Genomic DNA, 9,260 nt, shown 5'->3' on the forward strand with positions numbered 1-9,260 from the left:
TCTTACGATCACGCTCCAGTGACGGAATTACGGACGGTAAGTTGTCCTTGTAATGGGGATCCAGCAGTGTGGCCACCCAGTAATCAGCACAAGTTGGAATGTGGGCAACTCGGCGGTCATTGCGGAGACACTGCAGCATGTAATCACTCATGTGTGCCAGGCTGCCCAGAGGCAACAAAAAGCTGTCCTCTGTGGGAGGTGTATCGTCTGTGTCCTCTGTATCCCCCCAGCCACGCACCAGTGATGGCCATGAGCTGGACTGGGTGCCACCCTGCTGTGAACAAGATTCCTCCTCCTCCATCTCCACCTCCTCATCCTCCACCTCATCATCCTCCAGAACTGTGCCCTGGCTGGACAATTGTGTACCTGGCGTTTGTGGGTGCAGGAACCCACCCTCAGAGCCACTTCTGAATGAAACCCTACAAAATGATCCCTCTTCCTCCTCCTGTGCCACATCATCTTCCATCATCGCCAGCAGCATTTTTTCAAGGAGGCATAGAAGTGGGATAGTAACGCTGAGAATGGCGTTATCGGCACTGGCCATGTTGGTGGAGTACTCGAAACAGCGCAACAAGGAACACAGGTCTTGCATGGAGGCCCCGTCATTGGTGGTGAAGTGGTGCTGTTCCGCAGAGCGACTCACCCGTGTGTGCTGCAGCTTAAACTCCACTATCGCCTGCTGCTGCTCGCACAGTCTGGCCACCATGTGCAAGGTAGAGTTCCACCTTGTGGGCATGTTGCATATGAGGCGGCAAGCGGGAAGGCCAAAGTTACACTGCAGCACTGACAGGCGAGCAACAGGGTGAGAACACCGAAAGTGCGCACAGACGGCCTGCACTTTTTGCAGCAGCTCTGACATATCGGGGTAATTTTTAAGGAATCTCTGCACCACCAAATTCAGTACATGCGCCAGGCAAGGGATGTGCGTCAAACCGGCTAGTCCCAGAGCTGCTACGAGATTTTGCCCATTATCGCACACCACCAGGCCGGGCTTGAGGCTCACTGGCACCAACCATTCATCGGTTTGTTGTTCAATGCCCGTCCACAGCTCCTGCGTAGTGTGGGGTTTGTCCCCCAAACAGATAAGTTTTAAAACTGCCTGCTGTCGTTTACCCCTCGCTGTGCTGAAGTTGGTGGTTTAGGTATTACGCTCACCGGATGAGGAGGCGTTAGAGGATGAGGAAGCGGAGTAGAAGGAGGATGCAACAGGAGGCAAACTGAAGCGCCCTGAAATCCTCGGCGGTGGAAGGACATGCGCCAAACTGCTATCCACCCGAGGCCCAGCCGCCACTGCATTTACTCAGTGTGCTGTTATGGAGATATAACGTCCCTGATTGTGCTTACTTGTCCACATATCCGTAGTGAGGTGCACCTTGCCACAGATGGCGTTGCGCAGTGCACACCTGATTTTGTCCCCCACATGGTTGTGCAGGGAAGGAATGGCTCGCCTGGAAAAGTAGTGGAGGCTGGGCACGAAGTACTGTGGGACAGCCACCGCCTTAAAGGGGTTATCCGACTTAAATAAGTCTATTCTAATTGCATTTATTGTAGACCAGTGAAAGGTTATGAAAGCGATTTTAAGAATCTATCTATTACTATTTGGCCAGTTCAGTTCAGGGTCATGTGACCCCCGACGTCAGCAAGCCTGCTCTGCTGATGACGTTTCGTTTACAGGCTTCTCCCTGCTTGAGGGAGTGGCCAGGCTCTGTAAATGAAACGTCAGAGCCTCTGGTGCCCTCCCCCCTCCAGCTCTTCTAACACTGCCTCGGCTCAGAGCCTCTGGTGCCCTCCCCCCTCCAGCTCTTCTAACACTGCCTCGGCTCAGAGCCTCTGGTGCCCGCCCCTCTCCAGCTCTTCTCACACTGCCTCGGCTCTGGTATGCGATCGCTCATGTGCAGTACATACCAGAGCCGAGGCAATATCTTCTCCGGCAGCAGGGGGGGCGGGAAGGCTAGGGGGGAAGGGGCATTAGTATAGCATGTAGCAGAGCTGTGTGTGTACAGGGTGTGTTGTATAGCATGTAGCAGAGCTGTGTGTGTACAGGGTGTGTAGTATAGCATGTAGCAGAGCTGTGTGCGTACAGGGTGTGTAGTATAGCATGTAGCAGAGCTGTGTGTGTACAGGGTGTGTAGTATAGCATGTAGCAGAGCTGTGTGTGTACAGGGTGTGTAGTATAGCATGTAGCAGTGCTGTGTGTGTACAGGGTGCATGCAGCAGTGTAGCATAGCAGGAAGTCTGGTAGGGACTCGGTGACATGATTCTTTTAACTAATAAACTCTCAGACAATTATCTGAGTCCCTGCAATAACTATAGCCACTACATCACAGTCTGCTCCACTGCATTCACTGCAGCAGCGCTGTGTTTGCCAGGAGCGAGTCCCTCCTGACCTTCGGTTCACTTGAGAGCCGACTCAGCAAGTGAACCGAAGATTCGATGAGCTGAGCATGCGCATTGATCTTCAGTTCACTTGCTTCTGCCGGCTCAGGAAGTGAACCGAAGATCCGATTCATGAATCGGTTCTTTTGAGTGAACTGATTCAAATGAACCGATTCATGAAAAAGATCCGAACTTCCCATCTCTAGCTGCAATGTGACAGTTTGATCTTCTGCCAGTGTGAGCTAGGAGATGATCATGTTTGTTTTTTGTTTTTTTGCAAAGTGCAGAGCAGGGTGAAGGAAAGGTCAGGTTGTTCACGCCCAGAAATATTCATGAGGCAGAGCTCAGGCTTTGTTGTTATACGCCCCCTCACTTGTACTTCAGCATGTAAACAAACAATGACAGAACCATGAAAAGGTGTAAATATGGGTTTTAACTTGATGAAATCTAGCTTAACCAAATTATATGTAAATCCTGATGGATTTTAAGAGGTTTTATTTATTTTTTTATTAACTCAGATAACCCCTTTAAGGCCTTTAAAACTCTCCGTCTCCACCAGACGGAATGACTGCATTTCAAAGCCAGTAATTTTGAAATTCTGGCATTCAGGGCCAGGGGTCGCGGGTGGGTAGGGGGGTACTTCCTCTTCCGCTCCAGTGTTTGGGAGATGGAGAGCTGAACGCTTCCGTGGGACATTGTGGAGATGCTTGGTGACCCAGGTGGTGGTGTTCCTGGCAGGTTCTCCAGAGGTGGATGAAGTGGCCAAGGCTGCAGCAGAAGAGGAAGCAGGAGGTTTTTAAGGTGTCTACTCTACTGCAGCTCGTGCTTTGCACTTAGATGCCTGGTCATGCAGGTTGTGCTCAGGTTTAGAACATTTATGCCTAGCTTCAGGCTCTGATAGCACAGCGTGCAAACCAGTTGTGTCTTGTCGTCAGCACATTGTCTAAAGAACTGCCACGCCAGGGAACTCCTTGGAGCTGGCTTTGGTGTGCTCGATCCCTTGCTGCGGTGGGCAGTAGCAGGTGTACTGACTAGGGGATGGCAGTTCAGCCTTTGCACCCTGCTCCCTCTTCTGCTGTGCTGGTGGCTCTGTGCGACCACCGCCTCTACCTCCGAACTGCACAGCTCATTCGCATGACCTTGATTCCATGTGAGGTCGAGGACCTCATCGTCCTCCACATCATCTTCCACCCAGTTTTCACTCCTGCCCTCCTTGTCAGTCAGCACACTTTTGAAAGCCCCAGCAGTTGGCACCTGTGTTTCGTCATCATCCAAGACAAGAGCAGAGCAGAGCAAGAGCAAATAAGTCACAGGGGCCTGATGAGATACACCCAAAATTATTAAAAGAGCTTAGTGGTGAGCTGGCAAAACCGTTAACAGATTTATTTAACCAATCATTAGTAACAGGAGTCGTCCCGGTAGATTGGAAATTGGCAAATGTCGTGCCCATTCACAAGAAAGGTAGTAGGGAGGAATAGAGCAACTATAGACCAGTGAGTCTGACATCAATAGTAGGCAAATTAATGGAAACCCTATTAAAGGATAGGATTGTGGAACATCTAAAATCCCATGGATTGCAAGATGAAAAACAACATGGGTTTACTTCAGGGAGATCATGTCAAACAAATCTTATAGATTTTTTTGACTGGGTGACTAAAATAACAGACGGTGGAGGTGCAGTAGACATCGCATATCTAGATTTTAGTAAGGCTTTTGACACTGTCCCACATAGAAGACTTATCAATAAACTGCAGTCATTGAGCATGGACTCCCATATTGTTGAGTGGATTAGGCAGTGGCTGAGTGACAGACAACAGAGGGTTGTAGTCAATGGAGAACATTCAAAACAAGGTCATGTTACCAGTGGGGTTCCACAGGGATCTGTACTGGGACCAATTTTGTTTAATATCTTCATAAGTGATATTGCAAAAGGCCTCGATGGTAAGGTTTGTCTTTTTGCTGATGACACAGAGATATGTAACAGGGTTGATGTTCCTGGAGGGAAACGACAAATGGAAAAGGATTTAGGAAAACTAGAAGAATGGTCAGAACTCTGGCAACTGAAATTTAATGTGGATAAGTGCAAGATAATGCACCTGGGGCGTAAAAACCCAAGGGCAGAATATAGAATATTTGACACAGTCCTGATCTCAGTATCTGAGGAAAGGGATTTAGGAGTAATTATTTCAGAAGACTTAAAGGTGGGAAGACAATGTAATAGAGCAGCACGAAATGCCAGCAGAATGCTTGGATGTATAGGGAGAGGTATAAGCAGTAGAAAGAGTGAAGTGCTTATGCCGCTGTACAGAACACTGGTGAGACCTCACTTGGAGTATTGTGCGCAGTACTGGAGGCCATATCTCCAGAAGGATATAGATACTCTAGAGAGAGTTCAGAGAAGAGCTACTAAACTAGTACATGGATTGCAGGATAAAACTTACCAGGAAAGGTTAAAGGACCTTAACATGTATAGCTTGGAAGAAAGAAGAGACAGAGGGGATATGATAGAAACTTTTAAATACATAAAGGGAATCAACTCGGTAAAGGAGGAGAGCATATTTAAAAGAAGAAAAACTACCACAAGAGGACACAGTTTTAAATTAGAGGGGCAAAGGTTTAAAAGTAATATAAGGAAGTATTACTTTACTGAGAGAGTAGTGGATGCATGGAATAGCCTTCCTGCAGAAGTGGTAGCTGCAAATACAGTGAAGGGGTTTAAGCATGTATGGGATAAGCATAAGGCTATCCTTCATATAAGATAGGGCCAAGGGCTATTCATAGTATTCAGTATATTGGGCAGACTAGATGGGCCAAATGGTTCTTATCTGCCGACACATTCTATGTTTCTATGTTTCTATGTTTCTAAGACGTGCTGCGATGGTCCTCCCATGTACTCATCTTGAAACATACAGTGCTGCCCATAATTATTCTTACCTCTGGCAAATTTTGACTTAAAGTTACTTTTATTCAACCAGCAAGTCATTTTTTGCTGGGAAATGGCATAGGTGTCTCCCAAAAGATAATAAGACAATGTACAAGAGGCATTATTGTGGGGAAAAAAAACATTTCTCAGCCTTTTTTTTTTACATTTGAGCAAAATGAAGGTTATTGCCAAAAATGGGTGTTTTTTCAAAGCCAGGAAATTATTGAAGTATTTTAAACTTGTTTTTAAAGGGGTTATCCGAGTTATTTTTTTGTTCTTTCTATGTTCCTAACTGGGCAAATGTAACAGCTTTCCAATTCACTCACTTTATCTCCAGTGGCTGGTTTCTCAGATTTCACTGAGGGTCACATGACCTGTGATGTCAGCTTCTCTCCCTGCTCTGATAAAGGTCGTTTACAAGCCTGTAAATGAAACGTCACTGTGCTGGCCACGTCCCCTTCACTCTGCTCTCTGCTAGGATTGTTAACCCCTTCAGCTGCACAGACTCAGGGCTGAAGTGTTTACTGTGTAGCTGCAGGCATTGAGGAGACAAATGCTGGGCACAGGAGCTGACAGAGAAGTTCTGCAAAGCATTACAGGTAGGGGGAAGATCCTGTGTGTATTAGCAGTGTCATTATATAAGTGGAACTTGTAGTTCTACACTTACAAGTTGCTGTTTTCTCCCAGCACTCAGGGCAGCTCTTGTATTCACTCCCTTAGCAGTGTCATTATACAGCTGGGACTTGTAGTCCTACACATACGACAAGCTGCAGAGTCTCCCAGCAGGCAGACATGTCACTCAGGGCAGCTCTTGTATTCACTCCCTTAGCAGTGTCATTATACAGCTGGGACTTGTAGTCCTACACATACAACAAGCTGCAGAGTCTCCCAGCAGGCAGACATGTCACTCAGGGAAGCTCTTGTATTCACTCCCTTAGCAGTGTCATTATACAGCTGGGACTTGTAGTCCTACACATACAACATGCTGCAGAGTCTCCCAGCAGGCAGACATGTCATTCAGGGCAGCTCTTGTATGCACTCCCTTGGCAGTGCAGGGGGAGGGGCAGAGGTTGTTTTTATTGCATGTAAACAAAGGGCCAGAAAAGAACCAGGGAAATGAGGAAATATATATATATTTTTTGCATAAAACTTGCTTAGCTCAGTTATATATCAGATATTCAGTGCTATATTATTTTTTTTCATAACTCGGATAACCCCTTTAACAATTACAGATGCAGCAAGGGCCGCAAAATTAATTTTTATGCCCAAAATGGGTGTTTTTTTTATTAACAGAATATGACAGCAGTATATAATGCTTGAATATCACAGGTGCAGATGCAGCAAGGGCTGTAAAATTGTGTATTTTGCACTAAAAGGGTCTTTTTAAAAACCTGCATAAATTGCACACTGACTAATGCGGCAGAGTCCCAAGATGAAGGTTATTGCCAAAAATGGGTGTCCAGTCCAAAATTATTCATACCCTTCCCAATAATCAATAGAAAAGCCTTTATTGGCTATTACAGCAATCAAAAGCTTCCTATAATTGCAGACCAGCTTTTTGCATGTCTCCACAGGTATTTTTGCCCAATCATCTTTAGCAATGAGCTCCAAATCTTTCAGTTTGGAGAGTCTTCTTGCCATCCCCCTGATCTTTAGCTCCCTCCACAGATTCTCATTTGAATTCAAGTCCGGACTCTGGCTGGGCCACTCCAAAACGTTAATGTTGTTGTCTGCTAACCATTTCTTCACTTTTGCTGTGTGTTTTGGGTCATTGTCATGCTGAAATGTCTACTGGTGCCCAAGGCCAAGTTTCTCTGCAGACTGCCTGATGTTGTCGTTAAGAATCCTCATGTATTGCTCTTTTTCATGGTGCCGTTTACTGTGATTAGGTTCCCTGGTCCACTGGCTGAAAAACACACCCAAAGCATTAGGTTCCCACCACCATGTTTGACAGTGGGGATGGTGTTCTTTGGGTTGAAGGCTTCTCCTTTTTTACGCCAAATGAAGGAAACATCATTTTGACCAAACAATTCAATTTTTGTTTCATCTGACCATAACACAGAAGACCAAAAGTCTTCTTCTTTGTCTTCTCTTTTTTTTTGCAAAGGTCAAAAAATGTCTTGCTGGTTGAATAAAAGTAACTTTAAGTCAAAATTTGCCTGCGGTATGAATAATTATGGGCAGCACTGTAAGTAGTTGGGCATTGGTGCACTCAATCTCTTCCACTTCTGGGGCAGGGATAGTTGGATGGCCCTAGGAAACCCTGCTAACAGAGTCATCAAAAAGCAGAAGAGACTGCTGCATGACTTGGGGCTCAGACTGATTGGCTGATTTGCAAGGGGGTGAGGTGAAAGACTGATGGACATGGGCTGCAGGTGCTAACTCTGATCTTTCAGCAGGAGACTGGGTGGGAGACAATGTGAAGGAACTGGAGGCACTGTCAGCAAGCTAATCTACTATCGCCTGTACTTGTTCTGGCCTCACCATTCGTAGAGCCGCATTAGGCCCGACCAAATACCGCTGCAGGTTCTGTCGCCTACTCGCACCTGAGGAAGGGGTTTCACTTGTGCGTGTAGCTGGCACAGATCGACCACTTCCTCTCCCTGCAACAGGATCTCCACCAGCAGCACCACGACCTGGGCACGTCCCTTATTTGACACTCTCCTCATATTTCTCAAATTTAGGATCTTGCCCTAAATGGGTGTTTTATTAAAAGCAGAATAGAATAACAGTATGTAAAGAGTGTATCTCACACATACAGATCCAGATTAGGCCACAATTAAAGATTTTTGCCCAAAATGGATGTTTTGCTAATAGCAGAATAGAACCACAGTATCTAAAGGGTGTATCTCACATGTACAGATATAGTCCAGGCCGCAATTAAAGTTTTTTGCCGGAAATGGGTGTTTTATTAATAGCAGAATAGAACCACAGTATCTAAAGTGTGTATCTCATACGTACAGATGCAGACTAGGCCGCAATTAAAGATTTTTGCCCAAAATGGGTGTTTTATTAATAGCAGAATAGAACCACAGTATGTAAAGGGTGTATCTCACAATGATATATGCAGCAAAGGCTGCACAATTAAGTTTTTTTACCCAAAATGGGTGTTTTTTTTTATAACAGAATATGACTTAATAACAGAATATAACAGCAGTATATAACGCTTGAATTTCACACGTGCAAATGCAGAAAGGGCTGTAAAATTGTGTATTTTTCCCAAAAAGGGTGTTTTTTAAAATCCAGATAATTATAGCTGTATTTCTAGTTTAAATTGCACACTGACTAATGTGGCAGAGGCCCAAGATGAAGGTTATTGCCAAAAATGGGTGTCCAGTCCAAAATTATTCATACCCTTCCCAATAATCAATAGAAAAGCCTTTATTGGCTATTACAGCAATCAAAAGCTTCCTATAATTGCAGACCAGCTTTTTGCATGTCTCCACAGGTATTTTTGCCCATTTATCTTTAGCAATGAGCTCCAAATCTTTCAGTTTGGAGAGTCTTCTTGCCACCCCACTGATCTTTAGCTCCCTCCACAGATTCTCAATTGGATTCAAGTCCGGACTCTGGCTGGGCCACTCCAAAACGTTAATGTTGTTGTCTGCTAACCATTTCTTCACTTTTGCTGTGTGTTTTGGGTCATTGTCATGCTGAAATGTCCACTGGTGCCCAAGGCCAAGTTTCTCTGCAGACTGCCTGATGTTGTTGTTAAGAATCCTCATGTATTGCTCTTTTTCATGGTGCCGTTTACTGTGATTAGGTTCCCTGGTCCATTGGCTGAAAAACACACCCAAAGGATTAGGTTCCCACCACCATGTTTGACAGTGGGGATGGTGTTCTTTGGGTTGAAGGCTTCTACTTTTTTACGCCAAATGAAGGAAACATCATTTTGACCAAACAATTAAATTTTTGTTTCATCTGACCATAACACAGAAGACCAGAAGTCTTCTTCTTTGTC

The sequence above is a fragment of the Bufo bufo genome, chromosome 4, assembly GCF_905171765.1.
Source record: "Bufo bufo chromosome 4, aBufBuf1.1, whole genome shotgun sequence".
Taxonomy (NCBI): domain Eukaryota; kingdom Metazoa; phylum Chordata; class Amphibia; order Anura; family Bufonidae; genus Bufo; species Bufo bufo.